At 44.8% G+C, this 26,746-nt stretch overlaps 1 long non-coding RNA gene across 1 annotated transcript in view; it reads left to right on the top strand.

Annotated features, from left to right (window-relative positions):
* Positions 1–24,464: 24,464 nt before the first annotated feature.
* Positions 24,465–26,746, top strand: part of LOC123942705 — a 36,536-nt gene continuing 34,254 nt past the window's right edge. Inside the window, exon 1 of the long non-coding RNA XR_006818461.1 lies at positions 24,465–24,571. This is a non-coding gene — a long non-coding RNA (uncharacterized LOC123942705). The remainder of the gene's footprint in view (positions 24,572–26,746) is intronic.

The raw sequence follows: 26,746 nt of genomic DNA, 5'->3' as shown, positions 1-26,746 counted from the left end.
GACAGCCTGAAGCCTGAAGAAAAGGGATATCTAGCAGCGTAGGAAGACTGGAATGCTGTGAGAATATGTGGAACTTCAAGATGGAGCTGTCTTGGCTTTTTGGTGATTTGGAAAATCACACTAGTTACCAGAACTAGAAGAGAAGATTTTCAGAAAGCAGAAGTTATTTTCAAGGTGGATCTCTAAGAGTGACCAGACTGCAGGACCCGAGTCTAATTTCTAATTTTGGTTCCTTTTCTTCTTCAGTTTTCTGTTAGATTGTTAGCTGCTTGAAGTCAAGGGCGATGTTCAAATTTTCCAGCTACTTTAATTGCAAGCACAATGCATGTTGTAAAAATAATGCACGGGTGTTCAGAATGAAGTCTCCCTTGATAAGATTGCTGCTGGCTGTGAGAACGTTTGCATGAATTAGTAAAAGCCTCTCTTGCTGTCTGCCAAAAAATTGCCTAGCAACACACGTGCGAATCTGTGATGTCTACGGTATAAATGTCCCCATGCTTAATTTTCCACATGTGGCCACTGTGCCTTTGCAGGCCTCCCTCAGTCCACTCCCTTCCCCTCCCCAGAGGTGGCCAGATCTTCACCTACCCACGTACATGTGTACGTGCTTATATTCACACGCTGACACACCTGCTCATCTATGGAGAGAGGAGAGTCAAGAGATTTATAGAAATGGGGCCATATTTTACATTTACATTTGGTCACTTTTAATTTTAATTTTTTAAAAAATTTATTTGAGAGACAGTGAGAGAGAGAGAGAGAGCGAGCCCAAGCCATGGGGACAGACAGAGAGGGAGAAGCAGACTCTCTGCTGAGCAGGGAACCCAATGTGGGTCTCCATCCCAGCACCCTGAGATCGTGATCTGAGCCAAAGGCAGACGCTCAATGACTGAGCCACCTGGGTGCCCTTGGTCACTGGTTCTACCCCCCTTAATGATGATCTTGGATACAATTTCCTCAATTTATATAAACTTATGTTATTCTCTCTAGTGGCTGCTCTCCCATAGCGTGGCTATTCTGGGTTTCGCGGCTCCTTTGTAGAAAGACATTTAGTTTGTGTCCCTTTTTTTTTTTTTTTTAAATTACACACAATGATGTAACCTAAATGAAGGTTCTAAGGTATGGGATCATAGAACCAGGCTAAAGGCTCCTGCCATTTTGGCAGATGATGCAAAATTGTCCCCCAAAGTTTGAGCTGAATTACATTCCTGTTTCTTCACACCCTTGCCAATAGTTGGCATTATCTATCTTTTACATTTTTATCAGTCTGATGGAGGAAAAATGACATCTCATTTCCTTTTAATTTTCCCGATTACTAGCGAAGTGGAACGTTGTTTCACGTATCTACCAGCTCTTTGTGCCTCTTCGTTGCGATGCGTGTGTTTGTCCTTTGTGTCTTCTAAGTTGCCTCGATCCTTTTTTAAATATATACTTTATTTTTTCATATTTTAAAAATTTTAATTCCAGTGTAGTTAACATATAGTGTTGGCTTTTTTTTTTTTTTAAGATTTTATTTATTTATTTGACAGAGACATCACAAGTAGGCAGAGAGGCAGGCAGAGAGAGAGGGGGAAGCAGGCTTCTTGCGAGCAGAGAGCCCGATGCAGAGCCCGATGCGGGGCTCCATCCCAAGACCCTGAGATCATGACCTGAGCCGAAGGCAGAGGCTTAACTCACTGAGCCACCCAGGCGCCCCAGTGTTGGCTTGTTTAATCTTTACTGTGTATGCATTGTAATCATTTACCACTTTATTTTGCTTTCCACACACACCAACTTCCTGTTACCTCTGCACTGGAAAGAAACAAAGAAGGCCGAGTGAGAGACAATGAAGTAAATAAGAAAGGTCATAGCACTTTGGAGCAGGAAGGGGTCACAGAGATCATGTTGTCCAAATGCTTACAGATGAGACAAGTCTGCACCTAAGTTTTTCACGGGCAAGAGGTACCGTCGCCCCTCCATGAAGCAGTGTTTATGAAGAATACCATTGGTGCCTCTTTTCTGGGTACTGTGTTTTCTGAGTAAATCTTTATTAATTTAACAGAAATCAAATGCAAATCTGTTTATAAGAGGAGAGGGTGGGGTTTATTAGCCATGTGGAAATGGCTTTCAAGAGCCAGGGAACCCAGCAGAAAGCCAAGAATGGTTTCTTAGGTATATATTATATCAAGAGAGCAGAACGAATAGGTTTTTGTGGGAAAAGGGGCATTGTGTGCTGATGAAGGAAAAGGGATTCTTACTTGAACAAGGGGGAGAGCCTGCTGATAGGCCCACAGCCTGCATGGAAACTTTCACTGGTTGTGCATATTCTCGTTCCTGATGCTTTCAGAATCTATCACCAAGGATCCACAGACACACTGGGTTCAGAAACCTTCCTCCGATACTCGAGAAAATACTGCACATGGTCTAGGGCTATGCCCTCCCACATGCCATGAATTTGGCTTGCAGAGAAGACTGAGCGGGAAGCTTCTTTTGACGAAGAAAATGTATGAAGGGATTGGTGAAAAGTTGGTCTTCAAGTCAACTAGAGACAAGGCGGGGACTTCCCTTCAGGACCTGAGCATGAGGCCAGAGCTTCATCAGAGCTGGGAAGAACCGTGTGCTGCCCACACGGTTGGAATTTGAGGTGGATGAGTTTTCCTGGTTCTCACACAATATTACAAGGAATTGAGGCAAGATGGACAAGATCAGGAATGTTCCCGGGCCTGCTGGCCATCCTGTCTAGTGTACCCCAGGGCACGCAGCAGACAGGAATCTGGGAACACAAGACAGAGTTATGATCTGATTACGTGTCTGCAGCGCTAGGACCGGAGGCCCCTTGAGGGCTCACTGATCTCCCTTCCTTAAGTCCTGTGGCTGCTAGAAACATTCAGAGTCTCTCCTTATTAACTGTCTGCCCAGGGCTCACCATTTCTCAATTGTAAGATGGTGATGATGATTGTTAATTATAATACACTTACTTTTTTTGGGATGGGGGTCTGATAAGGTTTATATAAGCTTATACAGTGGGGTTGGTGGAAATGCCTGTTTTTTTTTTTTTTTCAAGTCTATAGCTTCCCCTGTATTTTTTTTTCCCTTGCGATTTTTCAATTTTTGATTGTTTTGAAGAAATGAAGTCACTCCTTCCCTGTGGCGTTTCCTCGTAACGTTGCCGATTACGTCCCCGGGGTGTTGTTTCTCACGTTGCTCTGTCATCTGTGCTCCCGAACCTCTGAGTCGGTGAGATTTGGTTACACTCGAGTTTGACTTGTTTTGGCCCGCAGCCCCAGCTGGGAAGTGGTCTTATCCCCTCTCTGACCTCACCTACCCCCATCTGTCTTACTCATTCTGTTTCTGCCCCCTGGCCCCCCGGAATGTGCTCCCAATGTCAGGCTGTCGTACACCTGCGCCCTGTTGTACACCAAGGAGAGCTGTGGCTCCGGGGCAGGGAGGGCTGTCAGCGGGGAGCCTCCAGCCCTCGACCTCTTGTTCAATGTCATGTGTATTCCGTGCTGTCTGCATTGATGACACGTCCCAATAAGGGCCAACTGCCAACCATCACACGTGCCCCAGACTTCCCCATGGAGTCGGAAGAGGCTTTGTTGTAGTTCCGCTTCTCCCTCTGCCCAACCTTGATTCTTCTGCCTTCCCTCTCGGCAGGGTCTGGGGAAGTGGACAATTCTCATGCTCTCCAGTGCGATCGCTGCAACTTCTTACACAACCATTTCCCAGTTCTGAAGAGAAACTTTAAAAATGGTGGTCTTACAAGAGCCAAAATATGGAAAGAGCCCAGATGTCCCTCGATGGATGAGCAGATAGAGAAGATGTGTTTATTTATATACACACAATGGAATATTACTCAGCCGTCAGAAAAGATGAATACTTACCATTGACATGGATGGAACTAGAGGGTATTATGCTGAGTGAAATAAGTCAATCAGAGAAAGACAATTATCATATGATCTCACTCATACATGGAATATAGGAAACAGCATAGAGGATCATATAGGAAGGGAGGGAAAACTGAATGGGAAGTTGTCAGAGAGGGAGAAAAACCATGACAGACTCTTAACTTTAGGACTCTAACTGAGGGTCGCTGGAGGGCAGGTGGGTGGGGAGATGGGGTAACTGGGTGACGGGCATGAAGGAGGCCACTTGATGGAATGAGCACTGTTGCTATATGCAACTAATGAATCACTAAATTCTACCTCTGAAACTAATGATACACTATATGTTAACTGAATGGAATTAAACTCTCTCTGCCTGCCTCTCTGCCTGCTTGTATCTCTCTCTGTCAAATAAATAAATAAAATCTTTAAAAAAAAAAAAAAAAAAACAATTTAAAAAGTGGTGGTCTTTCATTTCCCAATTTCAGAGAAGTAAACTGTGTGGAAGGAGAAAAAGAAGTGAAAAAGATCACATTTCCTAAGGCGGGAGCCCCTGGGAGTCCCTGCTTTCATCCTGGAGCTTTTGGTGGCCCCAGGACCATAAACCTTGCCTTATCTCCTGACCCCACAGGTGGGTCCCTCCCCCGTGTCTCACAATATTGGTAAATCCCTGGCATCACTTTGTAATCTGTTTGTTTTGCTCTTCCTCTTTAGATTTGGGGGTCCTCAGGTCGGGGGGGGGTTCTCTCAATGAGCACGGAGAAGGCATTGATCAACTATGATCTCATCCCACCTGGGAAACACCTGCCCAGGTGGGAGAAGGCATTGATTAACTATTGATCACTGATGAGTGAATGATTGAAGGGCTTACTTAGAGTGGGTGGTGGTTTATTTTCAAGTCTGGCTTCTTGAATTCAACACCACTTGCAGACCACAGGTATGCGTTGTGTGAGGGTCTGACATGGGGTGGCGATTGTCCATACAGCTTTGTCTAGTCTCAGCGATTACTCTAAGAGCAACAAGTTCCTGACTCCCCTGCTCAGCGCCAGAGGCCAGCCCATGGCTCTTCTCCATGAGAAGGAAGTATGTTCTTCCGCTGCTGTCTGGCTTCTGCTTCAAGTCCAGGCAGAGCCCCCTTCTAGCTCATTTCCCATGGAAAGAGAAGGGTCCCTTCAGATCCCTACGGCACGGCACGGCACGGCAGTTTCCCAGGTGGGACACAACCAACCCTTTCTTCTCACTTTGGCCTCCCTTGACCTTTTTGGGCCCCTCTTTGATCTATTGTTTCATGGATCCTGGAAGTCCCTTGAAGAATCCTCCCTTGTTTACCCAACAGCAATGAACCCTTCACAACCAACCACTTCTTACCAGAGTTCTCCAGCATAGCGGAGAGGTGGTGGAGTGGTGTTCTGACTTAGAGTGGGGTGTCACCCCTTTGAGGAGATGGAGGTTGCAGGCAGAGACCTCTTGTTTGTGGGATTGACTAATACAGAGAGTGGGGTGGAGTGGTAGTTAGAAGGAGGACGAGATCAAGGGGAGACTTTGCCAGATAGAGGGCTTTGTCCTTGTGTCAGGGTTAAAAATCCATGTCAGTAAATATTTTAAACTCTGGTCAAGTGAATGCCACAGGGCACAGTGATAGGAGCCAACACAAAAAGCAAGCTTGGGGCTGGGCATGGCACGGGGAGCTCCGTGGATGAGGTGGGGCATGGGGAGAGGTAGAGAGGCAGGGAGGTACAATTCTGAAGAGAAGCAATTAGGTGAATAGTGTGGCGACAGAGTTCCCCAAGAGCCCAAGAGATGATAGAGTGGAGGATACGGAACAGTAGTTGTGGAGAGGGGGTGGTATTTCCGGTGGAGATAGAGAGGAAGCGAGGGCTGATGGAGAAATTGAAGATAGTAATACATGCATAATATCATGCATTTTCCTGGTTCTTTTCTTCACAATCCTCAGAGTCTAAAGTGCAGATGGATCCCCTGGGGATCTGAGTAAAATACGAATTCGATTCAGGAGGACTGGCTGGGGCTTGAGAGTTTGCCTTTCTAACATGCTCCCGGAGGATGCAACTGCTGCTCGACCACACTTTGGTTGGCGAGGCATAAAGTTTACAAAGTGTGGACCTTCTTATTCTGCATACAAATTATGATATGGGGCTCATATCTGGTACGTCTTAGCATCCTCATTATGCAGACAAGGACACAGACATCAAGAGAAGGGAAGAGGGGCAGAGAGAGGCCCTGAACAGTGATTTTGGTGATCATTTTGGGCCCAGGGCTACATACTTCCACCTGCCCCTTCCTTGACCAATTTCCTCAGACCACACACCTGTAAGTGGTGAGCCCAGGTCTTCTGACTCCAAGCACAGAGCCCGATCTTTTGCATTCCAGCAGCCTTCTCCAGGACACGAAAGGACATTGTTATTATTGGAAGAGAAAGTGAGTAGGAATAGGAGCTTAGGGACAAAAAAGGGCATCTGGAGACACTGTTATAGGAAATCAGCCAAGGGATGGGGAAAGAGGCTGAGCAGGCATTAGGGCCAACTTACTGTTGGCCCTTCGTTAAGTCGGCAGTGGTTAAGTGGTTAAGTCGGCAGTTCCATTAAGGGGTTCTCTCCAACTGTGCCCTAAATGCAAGCCGAGAAGGTACATGGGAGGATTTCATGCAGTCAGGGAGACGAGAAAGTTTATAATCTAGGACAGGCGTTCTCAAACTTCAGTGAACATCAGAATCACTTCAAGGACTTGTTAGACACAGAGTCTTCTCACCTCCCAAATTTTAGGGGCCTGAGAATATGCATCTCCAGCAAGTTCCCAGATGATGCAGCTGCTGCTGGTCCCAGGACCCCGCTTTGAGAAACACTGGAGCAGTACCTGGCTGTAAGTTCCCCTGAAGGTCAACGAGGTCAGTTAGAGCCAGAGTGAGCTGTTGATCCCAGTGCCTTTTGTGATGCAGTCCAGGGAGTGAAAGTTTAAAAGAGGGGAAAGGTGGCATTTGACGGGTTCAGTGTGGTGTAAATTGGCAAAGTCTGAGTCCTTGTCCTCTTGTTCACTTTTGAATCCATTGGGAGTAGGAGAAGTTGCTAGCTCTTGGAGTGATGGTGATGATCCCAGGCAAGTTAGACTTTTCTGGGGGAAAGGTCAGCTTCTATGAAAGGGATGCAGTGAGAAACAAGGTTTGGGATCTTGCCCTGGTGAAGTGGAGCAGGGGTTACTGTCCAAAAAGACAGCTGTAGAAGGGCCTGCACACATCAGGGCAGGGTGGGCTGGCCTTGTGGAGCCCCAGAGAAGGCAGTGGAAAGGACAAGGTGGGAATGAGATACACAGAGTGCAATGCCAGCCTGGGTAGACCAGTACTCCCTACTGGCAGGTGGCTAGGAAGTGATTACAAATGTAACACTTCCTTCCACTTGGCCTGCAGTTGCTGGTCTTTGAAATAACTCCTCCTCCTGTTACCTCATTTGGCCCTTCCAATATCCCTGTGAGTATGCGGGGAAGGTACTCTCACTTTAGGCTTATAGATAAGCAAATAACCACAGAGAAAATTACATAATTTGCTTAAGAAGGCTGGGGCAGCTGTAGAACTATGGTCTTCCTATTCTGGGGTTCCTGCTGTTTCTGGAAGCTGGTGAGGACCTCAGGTTGTTTTGCTTTGAGGACAGGCTTGGGCATGACTCAGTGGACACAGTGGGATGGGGAGGCACCATCGTGCCTCCCGGATGGACCCGGCTCCCTGGAAGGGCTCATTGCTGAGTTAGTTCTGAGAAGAGAGGAGACCAAGGTGCATTGCCTCAGGTGATGGGGGTTTGGTGGAAGGAGGACCCAGAGAAGGAAGAGAGGTGGGAAACATTTCCATAAGGCCTCAAGGAGAACAGGGAAGCTCTGCAAGGTCTTATTCTACCGTTGAAAATACTTCCCACCATTTTGGCCCTCTACCTCTCTCTGCCTCTGGTCTTTTGCTGCTCAAGACTGGCCCCTCTTTCAGTTGCCCTGTGACTCATGCTTCCTGCCATGACTTGTACTGCTCCACTCCTCGTGACTCTCCTCATGAGTATTGTACTGAGGCATTCTTAAGAATAAAGATTTAATTTGAGGCTGGACACAAGGATTGGGGTCACAGTCTACCTCTCAGGCTAGTCTAGCCCAGGTGACCAGGTGATCTGGTGCAGAGCCGTTGACAGAGCTGCCTGTGGGCGTGGCCAGCACTCAGAATAGCAGGCCCCATCCCTTGCAAAAGCAAAGCAGACCCCCCTGTCCAAGAGGTATTGGAGAAGAACTGGCATATTAAGCAGATTTCCAGAAATTTCCAGGATTTCCAGACAAAGGGAGTGAGATGAGATTTCATTTTCCAGAACTGAAAGGCAGGGGCAGGGTGTGGTATCTGCAGTGGCCCACAAGACCATAACTGGGTCACAGGTTAAGCGGAGTCAGATAAGGTCGAGGGGCATGGCGGAGCGTGTCGGAAGGCTGGCCTAACTCTCCCTATCCCCCTCCGGCTTGGGTTTGGTCCTGCTCCTGGATACCAAGGCGGCTGGGCTGGGCTTGCAGGCTTCAGTTGTGACAAGAGGCAGACCAGGGACAGTGATGGACAGACCAAGACCATAGGGCATAAGTTCAGACAGACCCACAAGCAGCAAACTGCAAAAACCACCGCGTCTGCCTGGAGAAGGGGCCTTCACACAGAACACGTGCTGTCAGGACCTGGTTTCAAGTGAAGAGAATTCCATTCTCACTGGTAAACTCCCAAGAGCTGGCAAAAGCACCTGATCTACGAGCGTGTTCCTAAAGCCACTTCAAAGGAGACTCTTGCCCGAGAGGTTTAACTGGGGCTCCTCGTCAGAAGCCACAGGATAGCGATACAAGGAGGGGGTGCCTGTGGGTGGTGAATCCCCTGCACATATTCCAGCAGAGCCTGCAGGGCCTCCTCCGAGCAGCCATCCTGCTCAGGGGTGGGAAGCACTGGCTGCAGGCAGGAGGAGGGGGCGGACCCTGGGGTCTGGGAGGCCCCTCCTCAGTCTGACACCCTATGGCCTCTGCCTTTCCCAGACTACCATTCCCAGGTCGTCCAGGAGCAGGAGGGGCCGTCACAAGACGGTCCTGGTGAGTTCCCTGCTGTCTTGCAGGTAAATGGCCGCTCATTCGGGATGGACAGTTGTCTGAATGCAACATGATTATGTGTATGTGTTCTAGCTATTTTCCATATAGCCTCTTGTACCGAAGCGAACAGAGGCAGAGCAAATGTCTTCTTTTAAAGTCCCTTTGTCTTGCAGTGGTACCGTTCTCGTGGAGGATCACTGCCTACCCTGCGTTGTAATGGGTTGTGTACTCCTCCGTCCTCCCTGTGGGACGGAGCATCTCCAAGCAGGATCCATGCTTTTTCATGAGGACTTTGACTTGTCCTTGGCCCTCTTCTTAGACAGACGTCACACTGGGGGGCGGACCCTCACGCTTTGGGCGGGAGACGGAGAGGCCATTGCTCTTATGCACTGGTTTAGTAGGTGTGGATTAAACTCCTTGCCCGGTGTCATGCTGTAGCCGCTTCGGGTCTCGGCACTGCTCACTACTCCCTCTGCGTCCTTTTGGCTCGCCACGCCTGCCGTTTTCATCTGTGAAAACATGCAGTTACCGTGACGCTTGAGAGAATATGTATGATTGATATATATGTAAAACCTTTTGCTCAGTACCTTTCATCTAGCAAACGCTCAATAAATGGTAGGTATTACCACTGTGAGCAGAAGGCATGAGCCTTACTCCCGAGTGATATTACTCATTATTATACATTGAGCAATTACTACGTGATAAGCCTGGCGTTACCGGCTTTGCCTCAGTTAATCTTCACAAACCTCTGCAAGCTTTTTTTTTTTTCCTCTTAGAGACAAAGAAATGGAGACCGAGAGAAGTTAGCTTCCTGATGGAGGTCGCCCCACGGGTAAGTGACACAGCCCATATTTACATCCACATCTTGCTAAGGTTTATGTTTGTACTTGTCATTGTGAGGCCGAGCTACACCCCGGGTTCTTTGTGCTTCTACTCTCTAAAGGGCTCGGCTCAGCGCTGGCCCGAAAGCCAGGCAGGAATGACTTCTCAGACTCTGCTGGAGTTACTTTGGGTAACTTTCCAACAGTTTGGCTTACTTTCAAGGCACGCAAGAATTGAAAGGAAATATGCATTATGGCTACAAAAAAGGTCAGTGGGCAAGCTCCCAGGGCCTTCTTCCCCCAGATCTGGGGTCATGTCAGCCCTCAGCAAGGAAGCAGTCTTCCATCTGCTTGGCTGGGGGCTGGGACACAACTGTACTCAGGTCCACCTGCCCATCCTGGGAAGGAAGTCCTTTTGCTCCCGGTCTAGTTTCCACAGTCTCAGAAGCCAAAAGCAGGCTTCCAGGCCCAGTTCCCTTGCACACAGAAGATGCTCAAGAATCAAGAAGTAGCACCTGAGAGTGAATACATACAAGATAAAGGCAAAGCTCTGTCTTCTACGTGTATTATATGTAGGAGTTTTGAAGGGGAAGATTTCAAGGGATGCAAAAAAATTATGGACCCTGATCTGAAGGGACTTAATTCAAAAGCTCTTTGTTTAGAGACCTGAGGGAAGCTAATATTAATAATATTGACCACATCCTAGTTACCCTGCCAGATGTGTTCAACATTTTTCCTTATTAAATTCTCCCAAAGCTACAGTAATAATGACCTTCTGTTAGAAGCAGAGTGTATTCTAATTACTAGATGCAATGAAAAAGAACACTTGTGTCAAGTGTGACCTGTCCCCCACCCCCAGAAGGACTCTGCAGAGGGCAGGGAGCGTAGAAGGTAGCCTCCCTCCCCTAGGCTCCTCCACCGAGAACTCTGCCCTATGAAGTTACAATGATTTCCCCCACTTGAAGTCCAAGAGTTCGATTCACTCTGCCTCAAGATCACATATTTAACTCTGTAGCAGAGTCAGGATTAAACCTCACCTCTGTCTGGCTTGTCCCACTACCCCATACCACCAGACACCGTTTCATGCACTAAAAGTTCAAGAGAACTGGGTTGATTTTTAACTTCACTGTTGACTAGGGCATCACCCTCCGTAGAGTCTTACCTTCTATCTCTTGCTGGTTTTTTTCCTCTCTCCTGGGGGCAGCCTGTCCTCACCTGTGCATACCCTGGGGCGGAACAGTAGGAGGGTTCAAAGAAGCTACAGCTTGGTGTCTTCTGAAGGTGCTGGGGGTCAAGGTTCTATTTAACAGAGTATGAGCTTGCTATCCCAAAAACCTTTGAAGTGATTATTTACAAACTTGTTTTTAGCCACAGGCAAATGTGATGAGAGTGGGGACATTGAGTTAGTGCAGAAGCAAGTCAGATTTTTGGAATATATAATCTGTCTTCGGGACTCTGGACCGTGAAAGTGAAGATATTTAAATCATCGAGTGTAGTTACTCTCTTCTGTTTTCACTGGGGTGTTTGGCAGCAGGGAGGAAAACCTGAATTGGATCATTAAGCCTGTTTTCTCAATGTAGAGCTTTATTCACACACATGTGCTTAGCATGGAATAGATAGATGCTCAAGCTGGGCTTGTTGAACTCAAGAAGAATGTAGCTTTGTCTGTTTTTTTTTTATGGTGCTAAAATTTACATAAATCTATCATTTTAGCTGGTTTTAAGTGTACAGTTCAGTGTCATGAAGTACATTCATGTTGTTGTGTGACCATCACCGTCATCCATCTCCAGAACTTTCTCGTCACCCCAGACTGGGTACCAATGAAACACAAATTCCCTATTTCTCTTCCTTTCCCAGACCCTCCTTACTACCATACTACTTTCTGGTCTATGCTACTTTCTGCCTCTATGCATTGGACTACCATGGGGACCTCATAGAAATGGAACCATCCAGTATTTGTCCTTTATTTCACTGAACATGATGCCCTCAAGATTCATTGGTGTTGGAGTTTGTGCCAGAAGTCCCTTCCTCTTCTGGGCTGAATTGTATTCTGTTGTGTGTACCCATCACGTTCTGTTCATCCACTCATCGGTTGATGGACGCCCAGGTGGGTCCCACCTTTCGGCTGTTGTGAACAACGCTGCCACAGACAGGGCTGCCCAGACATCTGCTCAAGCCCCTGCTTTCCATCTTGGCTGCTTATCTTCATATCCTGTGTCATTGTTTGCCCTGTATTTCTACTCTTTCCAGTCTCCTAGAATAGCATTTAGGGGTCTTTGTTCAATGCTCTCTTGTAAAGCCCAACAACAACAACAAAAAAAACAAACAAGATTGGAGAAACATTTCTGACAATAAACTCGTGGGAAAGGCTACTTCGTGTCCTGCTTTGAATCTTACTTACGATTTAATTGCCCACTTTTAAGTCCACTTCAGGGCATACTGAGCCATTGATCTTCTGGCTTACTTGCCACCACGTGGTTGGTAGAGGGTGGAGTGGCCCATTCCTGCGTGGTGTGGGGCTCCTGGCTCTTCTGCTTCTTTAATAACATTCTGAACATGTTCACTGGAGCCAGCTGTCCTGCTCTAGCACACTCTGTCACTTCCTTCCCTGTATTTCAGATGGAGCTTCCACAGCCCTGAGCAGCCGCCTGGTTGAGAAGTCATTAAACCAAAAAGAAAGAGAGAGAGAGAAAGAGAGAGAGATCAGTACTTAAAGAATAGCTCAGTTTTCTATTGAACTTGCTGTAAAAAGTTCGGCTTTATTCAGGTCTTGACCACGGGGTCTCATGAACCCTTCCATCTGGGTATCTTTCCGCGTTGCTGTTTGTTGGGATGGAGGAGGAGGGGCCGTTCTGCCTTGTGCTTCATCACAGTAAAGTTATTCTGGGTCTCAAAAGGCCTCATAAATCTGCTCCCCAGATGGAAGTCTCCATAAAAGGCTCCTCTCTTTGTGTGAGTCTCGGATTTCCCTTCCGTCAAAATTCAACAAATGAATAATCAAATGGATGAGATAAATTGTAATATATACATGTGTGTATGTATGTATGTATATGTGTGTGTGTGTGTATTTTTTTTTAACTGAGTGCTGTTGTGAATTCCGACCTCCTTCCTCAGTTTAAGAGTAGCCATATCTTGAGTAGGTTAACAGGCGAGTCCTCAAACACGTTAAGGATAAGCCAAAGGTCATTAACTGACACAGAGTTTTGAGTAAATGAAATGTCTCCAAGTCTCAACTTATTAATTACATATTTCTCCAAAGGAATTTTATAGCATGGGTTTGAGTTTCTTAGGGTAGTTTATAAGAGCCTAAAGTTTAATTTTTCTTTCTTTTAAAAATTTTTTTAAATTAATTAATTAATTAATTAATTTTTTGATTTAAATGGAATTAGCCAAGGTATAGCACATCATTAATTTTCGATATAATGTTCAATGATTCATTAGTTGAGTTTAACACACAGCCCTCATCATATCACGTGCCTTCTTTAATGCCCATCACCCAGTTACCCCATCCCCTCACCCACCTGCCTTTCTGTAACCCTCAGTTTTCTGGAGTCAAGAGTCTCATATGGTTTGTCTCCCTCTCTTATTTCTTCCCCTTCAGTTTTCCCTCCCTTCCCCTATTCTTTAGGGGAATTCTACTCCTTATGTTCCACATATGAGTGAAACCATATGATAATTATGTTTCTCTGCTTAATTTATTTCACTTAGCATAATCCCCTCCAGTTCCATCCGTGTCGATGTAAATGGTAGATATTCATCATTTCTGATGGCTGAGTAATATTCCATTGTATATGAACCACCTCTTCTTTATCCATTCAACCATTGAAGGACATCTCAGCTCCTTCCACAGTTTAGTTATTGTGGACATTGCTGCTATGAACATTGGGGTGCAGGTGACCCTTCTTTTAACACCATCTGTATCTTTGGGGTTAATACCCAGTAGTGCAATTGCTAGGTCATAGGGTAGTTCTATTTTGAACTTTTTGAGGAGCTTCCATACTGTTTTCCAGAGTGGCTGCACCAACTTGCATTCCCACCAACAATGCACAAGGGTTCCCTTTCTCTGCATCCTCACAACATTTTTTCCTTGTTTTGTTGCTTTTAGCCTTTCTGGTATAACCCAATGCGGGGCTTGAACCCATTACCCCAAGATCAAGAGTTGCATGCTCTGGGGCACCTGGGTGGCTCAGTGGGTTAAGCCTCTGACTTCGGCTCAGGTCATGATCCCAGGGTCCTGGAATTGAGCCCCACATCCGGCTCCCTGCTCAGTGGAGAGCCTGCTTCTCCTTCTCCCTCTGCCTGCCAGCTCTACTTGTGCTCTCTGTCAAAAAAAAAAAAAAAAAAAAAAAAAGAGTTGCATGTGCTACCAACTGAGCCAACTGGGTGCCCCAGGTTAACCTTTCTTAACCTTTCTTTAAAGAAATTATGGGAAAGGTAGACTAGGAGGCCAAAGGCATAGTCCTCCCAATGTGACCTTGGGACTGGAGAAGTGACCTTGGAGTAAAGAACAGGGTCTCAAGTGCTGGTCTGGGATTTCCCTCCCTGTCCCGCCGACCTGGGAGCTATTAGTGCATTTGGGACTGGTGGCTTAGAGGCTGGGGTCTTGGTGCTGCGTGTCACCATAGGGGACTGACTCATGACACCATGCAGGGACTCACACTTTGGATCTCTAAGTCAGAAACCTCACAGTAACCCCGTGGCTTTTAGTCCCTTCCTGTCCGCACACCAAGAGCTGAACTAGCCTCTGTTCCGTGGGGCTGCTTTGTGCCATTGGTACAAAACTGTGTTGTCCTCTTTTATCTGCCACACAATCTATGCCTTTTAGAATTTGTTTTTATTATCATGAAAGTACCACATGTTGATTGAGACAATTTTAAACCATACAGAGCAGCCTAAAAAATGGAATCCTCTCCCTTTCTTCCGGTTTCTCTCCCATCATCACAGAATTGGATGTGAATCCTTCTGATTCCTGATTATATAGAAATGCAAATCATCTGTCGATTGTTGTATCTTAAAGAAGTGGAGTTGTATTTTACCTATTATTTTTGCCATTTGTTTTTCACTTAGCAATATATCATGGATATCTTCCCAGAGTTACATAATATTATATGCAAAAATTTGAGTTACATAATATTATATGCAAAAATTTGCCATGATTTATCTATTCCCGTGGATAGACTTTCCAATTATTTCTCTTTTTTTACTGTTATCGACAATACTGTAACCAAAATCCTGTGTATATAAACAGTGAAGCTTTCATTTCTGCAGAATAAATATCTTGAAGTGGGATTGCTAGGTATGCCCAATTCTAACTTTAACATGTGCTGAAACAGTTAAATTTTCCAAAAGTAGGGAAATTCATGCCACCACTAGCGATGTACAAGAGTGCCCGTTTCTTCATATTCTAGTGAAGACCGATGCTATTCCAGCTTGTCAGAAGTTATCTTATTATCGTCTCCGTTTCGAATTCTCTGATTACTAGTGAGATTGAGTATTTTCTTTTTTCTGTCAACTCTGAGTTGTTTGCATTTCCTCTCATGTGAATTGTGTGTCTATATATTGTTTTTTGTATTTTTTTGATTGCTTCTATTTTTATTGTTCATTTATATTAGTGAAATTAACCCTGAGGCTGTGATAATGATACAGATATTTTCTTCCAGTCTTTGTTCGTCTTTTGACTTTGTGATGTCTTCTGTCATGCAGACGCCACCGCAACATTTTCTCTTAGTCAGATCTCCCATCTTTCTTTTTTGGCTTCTGAGATTTTTGGTTTGCTTAACACCTTCTCTCTTTCATGCAAATTTTCTCTGTAGGTATTTGATTCTTAAAGTTTTATGGCTTATTTTCTTTTTTTTTTAAATATTTTATTTATTTGACAGAGAGAAATCACAACTAGGCAGAGAGGCAGGCAGAGAGAGGAGGAAGCAGGCTCCCTGCGGAGCAGAGAACCGGATGCGGGGCTCGATCCCAGGACCCTGAGATCATGACCTGAGCTGAAGGCAGAGGCTTTAACCCACTGAGCCACCCAGGCGCCCCTATGGCTTATTTTCGATAAGCAATTAAAATTCTTATTCTCTCTCGGAATTTATTTTTCAAGATGGTGTGCAGAAAGAGACATCTAATTAAATTGTTTTCTAGATGCATTACAGTTAGGCCAACATCATTTATGAAATAATCCATCCCCCCCCCCCCCCCGTTTGAACTGATGTAATTTCTTTATCATATAGTAAATTCCCATACACCCCTTGACTCTGCTTCTGGGCTTTCTGTTCTCTTTCATTTAAAAAAAAAATTTATTTATTAGATTTTTATTTATTTATTTGACAGAGATCACAAGTAGGCAGAGAGAAAGGCAGAGAGAGAGGAAGGGAAGCAGGCTCCCCGCTGAGCAGAGAGCCTGACATAGGGCTCTATTCCAGGACCCTGCGATCATGACCTGAGCCAAAGGCAGAGGCTTTAACCTACTGAGCCACCCAGGCGCCCCTATTTATTTATTTTTGCATGCATGCAAGAGAGAGAGAGTGCATGAATGCACTAGTGGGGGGTGGGAGGAGGGGCAGAGGGTGAGAGAGAAGTAGACTTCCCATTGAGCGGGGTCCTATGAAGAACTCTATCCCAGGACCCTGGGATCATGACCTGAGCTGAAGGCAGATGCTTAACTGACTGAGCCACCCAGGCGCCCTCTGTTCTCTTTCATTGATCTATTTGTCTGTTCCTGTGCAAATTCTACAGTGTCTGTAATGGCTTTAATCATCAGTTTTAATGGAAGGATAAGCTCCCTTTACCATTTATTTCAAACCAGTTTTGGCAATTTTTGTACATGTATTCTCCCACGGAAATGTTAACATGATCTTATCTAGCATGTAAACATTTACTTGGTGTTCTGATGGGTATTCTTAATAAATCATTATACTAATTGTGGAAGATACATATTATTTCATTGTTTTCCCATCTAGGATCATTTTGTTTTATGTCTTTCAATAAAATTCTGTAGCTAACTTAGTTTGAGTTGCATGTGTTTCTTGTTACTTTTATTCAAAGATGTCTTATGTTTTCTTCTCTGTTATGAATAAGGTGGTTTTGCATTTCCTTAAGACTTTATATATTTATTTATTTTAGAGCCATTTTAGGTTCATAACAAGATTGAAAGGAAGGCACGGAGATTACCCATATACTCTGCCCCCACACCTGCCCAGCCTCCTCCGTGATCAATATCCCCCATCAGAGTGGGACTTCTGTTACAAATGATGGACCTGCATTGACCCATCATTGCCACCCCAAATCCATAGCTAACATTAGGGTTCAATCCTGGTGTTGTATATTCTGTGGGTTTGGGCAAAAGTACAATGACGTGGATTCATCATTATAGTGCCATACAGAGTATTTTCACTGCCCTAAAAATCTTCTGTGCTCTGCCTATTCATCCCTCCCCTACCTGGCAACTACTGATCTTTTTACCATTTCTAGTACTACTGTTTCCAGTGATGGAAATATACTATTCCAGAATATACTGGAATATACTATTCCAGAATACCATAGAGTTGGCATCCTAGAAGATGTAGCCTTTTCAGATAAGCTTCTTTCATTTAGTAACATGCATCCAAGGTTTCTCCATCTTTTCATGGCTTGATATCTCTTTTTACTTTAGTGCTGAACAATATTGCATTGTCGGGAAGGACCAGAGTTAATTTACCCACTCACCTACCAAAGGACATTTTGTTGCTTCCAAGTTTTGACAATTATGAATAAACATAAATGTTTATTTATATATGTTATTTATATACATTTATTTTTATATATATTTATATATTATATTTATTTATATAAATGTTATGCTGTAAACATCCATGGGCAGGTTTTTGTGTAGACATATGTTCTCAACTCATTTGAATAAATATCAAGGAGTGTAATTGCTGGATCATATGGTGAGAGTATGTTTACTTCTGTAAGAAACTGCTGAGATGTCTTCCAAAGTGGCTGTATTATTTTGCATTCCTACCAGCAATGAATGAGAATTCTTGCTCCACATCCTCACCAGCACTGGGTATTGTCAATGTTCTGAATTTCGACCAGTCTAGTAGGTCATTGTTTTGATTTGCATTTCCCTACTGACATATGATGTGAAGCACGTCTTCATATGCTTATTAGCCATCGAGCTATCTTTCTTGGTAAAGTGTCTTTTAAGGTCTTTGACCCATTTTTAAACCAGGTTGTTTGTTTTCTTATTGTTGAGTTTTAAGAGCTCTTTGTATATTTTGGATAACAGTCCTTTTTTAGATACGTCTTTAGAAAGTATTTGTTCCCAGTCTGTGTCTTCTTTTCTCATTCTCCTGAAACTCTTTTGAAGAGCCAGAAAAATTTGAATTTAATAAAGTCTAGTGTATCAATTCTTTCTTTCATGGATCATACCTTTGGTGTTGTATCTAAAAAGTCATCCAACCATGTTCAAGGGCATCTAGTTTTACGTGATCTTTTAGGAGTTTTATGGTTTTGCGTTTTATATTTGTCTGGGATCTATTTTTTTTAATCTTTTTTTTTTCTTTAAAGATTTTATTTATTTGACAGACAGAGATCACAAGTAGGCAGAGAGGCAGGCAGAGAGAGAGAGGAGGAAGCAGGCTCCCTGCTGAGCAGAGAGCCCGATGCGGGGCTCGATCCCAGGACCCTGAGATCATGACCTGAGCCGAAGGCAGAGGCTTTAACCCACTGAGCCACCCAGGCGCCCCTGTCTGGGATCTATTTTGAGTTTGTTTTTGTGAGGGGTTTAAGGTCTGTGTTTAGACTCTATTTCTTTCTTTTTTTTTCTTTGCCTGTGGATGTCTAATTGGTCCAGGACCATTTGTTGAAAAGACTATCATTGTTCCATTGTATTGGCTTTGCTCCTTTGTCAAAAGTCAGCTGACAGTATTTATGTGGATCTATTTCTGGGCTCTCTATTTTGTTGATCTACTTGTCTATTCTTTTGCCAGTCCTACACTGTCTTGATTCCTAGAGTTTTATAGGAAATCTTGAGGTTGGGAAGTGTCAGTCCTCCATTTTTGTTCTCTTCCGTTAATATTCTGGATCTTTTGCTTCTTCATACATATTTTAGAACCTGTTTGGTTATGCACAAAATAAATTTACTAGGATTTTAATTGGAATTGTATTGAATCTATAGAGAAAATTGGGAAGAACTAAACTTTTAATAATACTGAGTCTTCCTATTTATGAGCATGGGATATGGTTCCATTTACTCAGTTCTTCTTTGATTTTGTTCATCAGAGTTTTGCAGTTTTCCTCATATAGATCTTACATATATTTTGTTAGATTCACACCTAAATATTTCATTTTTGGGGTACTAATATAAATGGTGCTGTGCTTTTAATTATAAATTCCACTTACTCATTGCTGATATATAGGCAAGTGATTGATTTTTGTATATTAATCTTACATCCTGCAACTCCGTTTCCATTTTAAACTGGTTATTGCTAGCAAAATTAAGAACTTTTGTATTTTGTGTATGTATTATATGTAGTTACATTGTCAAATTCTAGTACTTGTAGTAGGTTTTAAAAATCGACTCTTTGTCTTCTAGGTGTACAGTCATTATATATATTCTTATTTCTTCTAAAAGTTATACTCTTTTTTTTTTAAGATTTTATTTATTTATTTGACAGAGAGAGATCAGAAGTAGGCAGAGAGGCAGGCAGAGAGAGAGGAGGAAGCAGGCTCCCTGCAGAGCAGAGAGCCCGATGTGGGGCTTGATCCCAGGACCCCGAGATTGTGACCTGAGCCGAAGGCAGCGGCGTAATCCACTGAGCCACCCAGGCGCCCCTAAAAGTTATACTCTTAAGTTAATTTTCTTGTTTTGTTATATTAGTGAGAACTTGTAAAAGTAAATTGAATAATTTTGAGGAGGGAAGAATGTGTATGTCTTAGTCCAGATTTGAATGGAATAGCTTGGATATTTCATTGTTTTCAGTGTTTGTTGTTGGATCTTGTTAAGTAGGTTTTTATCCTACTTTAAAAAATCAGGATTAGCTCCTGAATTTTAGCAACTGTCTGTTTTTCTCCAATATTAATAATATTTGCCCCTCTCTAGATAAATCTCTCTTTAAGAGCCCCACTCTATTTTATTTGCCTTAATTTTTTTAATTTAAAAAATTTTTATTTTGATTCCAGTTAGTTAACACACAGTGTTAGATTAGTTTCAGGTGTACAGTAGAGTGATTCAGCACCTCCATACATCACCCTGTGGTCATTATGACAAGTGCACTCCTTAATCCCCATCACCTATTTCACCCACCCCCCCCCCCACCCATCAGGTTGTTCTTTTAAGAGCCCCACTTTAAAAATTGCTGCTATCAGCTGGCAATGAAAATACCACAGTTCACAATGGATGTCAAACTTGGGTAACCTGTTATACCCTCTGGAGGCCCTGGAGGGTGTCAGCTTGAAGATGTCATTTATACACCATGGGGCAGGGCACCGCATGACAGAAACCGGGGCCTTACAATGAGGGGTGGAGGTGAGCATGTCATTTCTGAAGGAGATGCGGGAGCACTCAGGTAGAGTGCAGGAAGTAAAAGCAGGGTGAGGAGAGCACATTACTAGCTGTCATCAATCCAAATGTCAATGTGAGCCTGAAAGACAAGGGTGGGGTTGAGAGTGGAAGCCCATGATATCCCTCACCAGGCTTTGGGTAGAAACCTGTGGAGCAGACAGCAGCATCCGGATGTAAACGCAGCTGAAGTCACAGGCCAGCCCAGGTGAATGAGGTAGTAGGAAATGGAGCTTGAGAAGCAGATGTGGGTGGTCCCGTGTAATCCCCTTGGCTTACCACTCCTTGTTAAAGACCCAAGAACTTGTTTCCTTAAAGACAGAATTTGATAGGCACCTGTGAATTATAAGCTGGGTGAAAACTACTGAATAAGACACACAACGTATTTCCCAATTGTTATTAGTTGCTTTCATCTTTTACAAAGAAAGAATCATCTTAAGACAAAATTTTAAAAATAATTCATTTTAAAATTTTATTTTTTTAAATCATTATTTTAAAAATAATTTTTATCTTAGAAAGAAAAACATAATGTTGATAAAAAAAAATCTGACCTGGAGGAAATAAAGCTGACCTGGAAGAAAAAGAAAAATATAAAGAAAAAAATAAGAACAACTAGTAATTCCATCCCTTCAAGATAACTCCAATCGACACTTTCCTGTATTTTCTCCTGTTTTTATAGCATCTATATAGATAAACAATTATTTTGCCTTCTTTGTTGTCGGCATTTTCTTGTGTGATTAAGGTATGTGATCAGGAACTCTAGTACCTAACACAGTGCCTGGCAGATACACAAGGAGCTTATTTGTTGAATGAATGTGAACTAGGTCATTAAAAAGTCTTTGAGCATAACTTTGAGGAGCTACATGAAGCTCTTACAGATGTAGCCTAATTTACAGAAGCTTCTGAGATCACCTTCCTCCCCCACTGCCTGTCTTCCCATGCCTTAACCATCCTGAATCTCTAGGAGGGTCTGGAGGGTCGGGGTCACCTTACTCTCTCTGTTTTGTACGTTCTATGTCCTCCACCCCCTCCTCCTCGCCCCCCTGCCTCAGTAACTTGTCCTTGCCTTTTAGGTTCCAGCTTAGCAGACATTTCTGGCAAGCCTGCCTTACCCCCACTTCCCATTGGTTCGAGTCCCTTGTCAGTGGTCCTGCAGCACTCTGGAAATACTGCTTAGGCTCCTGGCAGCAAACAGAAGGTGCAACCTAAATACAACATTGAGGAGAACGCAGTGACAGACCATTTACAAAGGGGTAGGCAGGGTGACAGCAAGCCAATAGGGAAAGGCACAGCCCTCAGGGCTAGCATAAGGGAAACCACAGCTGGCTCTCAGCCTGAAGGGAAAAGGAAAAGAAGGGGTTCCTGGGGTATAAAGAAGGCTCCTGACAGAAGCTTTTGTAGGGAGCAAAAAAGCTGACACCCCATGGCCTGGCGGTGAGGGTGTCCTTCCTCTCCTCATTCTCCTGTCTCCTGCTGGAGCCTCCCACTCATCAGCACCATGGAAGCCAGGACGCCAGGGCAGGGTCCCAAAAGGCCAGCAGCCTGAAGCTCAGGGCAGGGAGGAGAGGAGAGGTTCGTGCACCTTGAGGGCAGAGTGTCCAGCATTTTGCCCTCCCCTGTCCAGCCCCTGCCCAACTGTATGACCCGGCACGTGTGGGTCCCACGCTCTCATGAAAGATCCTTGAAATCAGGAACCATGCCTTATCCATTTGGGAATGTATCCCCAGGGAAATCACATGAAAGGGGGAAAGTCAGTAATGTGCATGGCAATTCACAGCACCATTTGTAATAGTGGGGGGTTAGAAATGCCCCCAAGTCGGGCAGGAGTCCAGCGTGCTGGCCAGGATGTGCCATTACACAGCCACGATAGGATTCTCAGGTGGGCTCTGTTTGCACATGTAAATGGGGTCACAGGATAACAAGTGACAAAAGCCAATCCTGCTGATTATAAATTTGTCACAGAGTGTAGATGGGTCCTATATAGGGAGAGATAAAGACGTGTACCTTCACAACTGCTAAGAAACCCTGGCCAAGTGTCACATTCCAGAATTTAAAAGAAAATAGCAAAGTTCTGATTGAATTTGTCACACATGGTAATGCAAAATACCTAAAATAGTTAGGATAGTATACAATATTAAAAAAAAAGGAGGATGGCAGCTTATGTTAGGAGGCTCTGCTGGGAAAAGCCCCTTGGCATTTGTTAGCTGCCCCTCCTCCTCCCCAACCCTCCCATATCCTCGTTGGTAATGAAACTCCTTTTCCAGTACCCTGTAGTGGGCTTCGGGAGGAATTTGTTGGCTGACACACAGTAAAGGGTCTTCAAAGTTTCTCAAATTTCTACGTGTATATGAATCACCTGGGGGTTCTGGATAAAACGCAGCTTCTGCTGCTCTGGGTCTGGGAGGGACCTGAGATTTCCCATCAGAAGATGGGAACTCTGCTGGGCTTGACCGCCCTCCGAATAGTCAGTTAATCAGTGGGATTATTTGTTTGCCTTTTTTTTTTTAACACCTTTTAAAATATACCTGCTGTTAATAAAGCAAAAAACAAAAACAAAAAAACCATACCTGCTGTTGACAAATGTGCCAGTTATGTGTTTTTTAAAAATTTTACTTACATATTTGACAGAGAGAGAGATCACAAGCAGGCAGAGAGGCAGGCAGAGAGAAAGGAGGAAAAAGGCTCCTTGCTGAGCAGAGAGCCCGATAGATCCCAGGACCCTGAGATCATGATCTGAGCCAAAGACAGGGGCTTAACCCACTGAGCCACCCAGGTGCCCCATGCCAATTACATGTTCTTTGTCACCCATCCTGTCTGCAAATTCTGTCACACCTCTGACAGAGTCCTGGCCCTCAGGTTGAGAATCTCAGTATCTTCTGTACGTCTCTACAGACGTCCTATTCTAGGACAAAAGAGCTGGCTGAATTTTCTTTTTTTAGAATAGGCATTCCCAAAAGATAATTTTCGTGTTCCTGATGTAAATATCATTGGGTAGAAAAGAATTTCAAACCGCATACGATTCCTGCCCCTTTTCTTCCCAGCCACAATTATTTTTCTGATTATCATCGTGTAGTTCTCATACTGTCTTCATGTGAGAAACTTAAAATTCTCCTTGAATTCTTCCGACGTCATGAATTCCTTACAACGACCAAGGGAGGTGATGCAGGGCCTTGATAATGTAGAATTTCAAATAATGTCTGGCGACCTGGTGTGATTCCACGACACCACAGAGGAAATAGGTCCTCACCAAAGATTGGCATCTGCTGTTTCCATGATTCTCAGAGCTTGAGTTAGGCACCCCTTCGGCTGGGTCTCGCTGTACAACGAGCCTCCGGTGGAAGGAAATATCACCTATTCTCGCCGATGCCATTAGCCTCCTTTTTCAGACATCCTTTCCTTGCCGCAGACATGCCCGTATTTTGCACATGTCCGCCCCAGATCCCTTCTACTATGGTTAATAAGTCGAGGTGTTTTGGTTTTATTTTCCCTTCCCTCACTTCCCGGCAAAAAAAGTATCAAGAATGTACATTCAGTTCCTATTTGCATAAATCTCCTTGGTTACTGATTATCTTTTCTAATTTAAAAATGAGCCTCTAGATCCAACAATCTGAGAATCACCTCTGGATCTCTGCCTCATTTTGTTCTTGTCCTGGCCTTCTCTCTTTTTGCCTGGTTTTGTTTTCCCAGCTTGATGTTGCTGTGGAACCCTTCTGAGGGACCTTTGGAAGCTGAGATCCTCCACCAGGATCCCAGGCTCGTGCCAGTGGGTAATTAGCACGTGCCATGAATGCGTGAACACGTGACTAGCTGTGCTGGGGAGAGCGGTCGGCGCGAGGAGATCCTCTGCATGGCTTACCTCCCTGACTCATTGTGTGACCTTGGGTGTGCCACGTAGCCTCTCTGGCTAAATCTCTTTGCTCTGGGTACCCATCTGTGAATCTAGAAAGCCTTTCCCAAAGAATGATTACATCTTTGTCCCCATAGATGTTTAGGGAGGATGTAGGAAGAACTCCGTTAACAGATCTGGTCTCTGGCCCCTGTCCCGTAGGTCCATCGTTTCTTCAAACACACAGCCCTCCTATGAAAGAGGAACTACTTTCAGTTCCCAGATCTGTGTCTGTGTGCAGGCACAAGTATACACCCAGAGAGATGCACAAAAACAATGCATCAAGAGTCAACAGGCTTGGGATTCCTGGGTAACTCGTCCGTTAAGTGTCTGCCTTCAGCTCAGGTGGTGATCCCAGGATGCTGTGGTGAGTCCCGTGTCAGGCTCCCTGCTGAGCAAGGAGCCTGATTCTCCCTCTGCCTGCCACTCCCTCTGCTTGTGCTTGCGCACTCTCCCTCTCTTTGAAAAATAAATAAATAAAATCTTAAAAAAGGAAAAAAAAAAAAAAGAAAAAAGAGTAGCCTGGAGCTACTTCTTTGTTGTCCTTTCCGTCTCTGCAAAAGTATTGCCTCTAGCCAGTCCCAAGAAATTAAAGTAATTCATTAATATACTCCATATCTGCTCAATTTTCTTATTCCTCAAGCACCTACTTATTCTTTTGCCATCCCAAGCAATTAAATATGTCTATATCAACATTTGCCTTTCTTGTGCTCTTTTAAAAATTTAATACCCCCCTTTTAAGCCCTGTGAACCTCTCAGTCTTGCAACACAGACCAGGAAATAGCCTGGTTCATAGACTGTAGAAGGCTGGGAACAAAGCTGTCTGCTGAACCATCTGCTGTTTCTTAGTGGTAGAAAAAGAGGATTTACAGGTTTGGGGGCAGATTATTTTTAGGGTCTTCCAGGCTACTAATATTCTATCCTTGTTTGCATAATTCCTCACTGGGGTTGAGACTCCCGGAAGTCACTGTGACCTCCACAGAGAGTCAATGTCCCTGAGATGCACTCTCATTGGGAAATATTCTAAAAATGTGGAGTCTGGAGCTTTCAGATCTGCTCCAACCATACTCAGTCCTGTCTCTACGCTGCTCTCTGCAGTGGTGGGTCTCCCCGTTTCTGGCAGAGGGAAGCACCTCACCTAGCCCTGTCTGCAAGAAAGGCAGTCCACATGAGAGAGGGATGTGGAGGAAAAGGAATAAAACAAAAGTGGAGTCAATTTGCATTCAGATGTTTGCATTAAATATTAATAGGGCTCGAGGGTGAGGGTAGTTTCTCTTTTATTCACACTCAGGTTGCCATGGCTGTCTGAGGTTTGCAGGGCTGGCTCTGGGAGGAGGGGGGAAGGCAGCTGGAAGGGAGGAAAAGGGCAGCCACACCCCTGTATGCTGATCAGGGTTCAGGCCCCCATTCTGTGCCCTCACGCTGTGGCCCATACCGCCAAGAGCAAGTCCAAGGAACTGTAAGACATGGAAGTTTCCAGCAACAACCAGAGAACATCTGGAGCAGTCTTTAGCCAGTGAAAACCCCTCATGCTTTAAAAGCAATGATCCGGGTTTAGGGTCAGCAGAGAGTACCTGGGGAGGGACAGGAAAGCCGAGAGCAGAGGGCCAGGAGAGCTCCAGTGCAGAGTGTCCCGTGAACACCCAGGAGGCAGGGCCCCGAGGCTGCCGTGTCCGCAGCCCCAGCGCTTTCTCTAACAAATTCATGAAGTCAGTGCAAGAGGGTAGGGGGCAGGAAGGATGGGTGGCCCCTCTCTAGCCTCCAGCTCTTGAAGGGAGGTCGGGGTTGGGCTGTTGGGAACCGTGGGAAGAAGCTGTCGCTTTGAGAAAATGATGGCTCTGTGCCCAAGGTGGGCTTTGTCAGCGGTCAAAGTCCTTCCCAGAAGAAGCCCCTGTAGCCAAGTGTCCTGTCAGGAGAGGTCTTTGTGCCTTCTTTCGCTTGTCTTTTTTTTTTTTTGAGAATGAGGGCCTCGCAGTTCCTCCAAACTCACACCAGCTGAGTGACTGTTTACTTAGCCTTCCTGCAAGGCTGGCTCTTGTCACCCACGTCTGGGCCTGTCCCTGTGTTATCCTTCATGAGGGGAGCTTGGAAATTTCCATCGTTCCCCTCTCATCTGAGTCTACCCTGCGGCGGCCAGGCTGCCCCGGGGTGCCGTGGTGTCAGCGCGGACAGTCGTCAAGCCCGGCTGTTCGCTGGCATCACTGGGCACCTTTGAAAAGGTCAGATGCCCAGACAACCCCTGGCCCAGTAACAGCAGAATCTTTAGGGCTGGATCCCAGGGTTCAGGAGCCTTTAGAACTTCCCAGGGAGATTCCAATGGGAGCCAAGTTTGAGAGTTGCTGGCGTGGGGTTATGAGCACATCCAATGGCCCGGACTTGACTGTTGGCTCTGCTGCTGCCGGAACCAGCCTGGGGCAAGTTAAGGACTGCTCTTGGCCTCAGTCTCCTCATCTGTATAGTGGGAATAATAACAGTAGCAACAACAGCACGCAGTACTGGTGTGAGGATTCAGTGAGGTTGTATGCACAGAGGGTTTAGACAG

Source organism: Meles meles, chromosome 5 (genome assembly GCF_922984935.1).
Source record: "Meles meles chromosome 5, mMelMel3.1 paternal haplotype, whole genome shotgun sequence".
Lineage (NCBI taxonomy): Eukaryota > Metazoa > Chordata > Mammalia > Carnivora > Mustelidae > Meles > Meles meles.
This window is presented reverse-complemented; position numbering and strand designations above follow the sequence as displayed.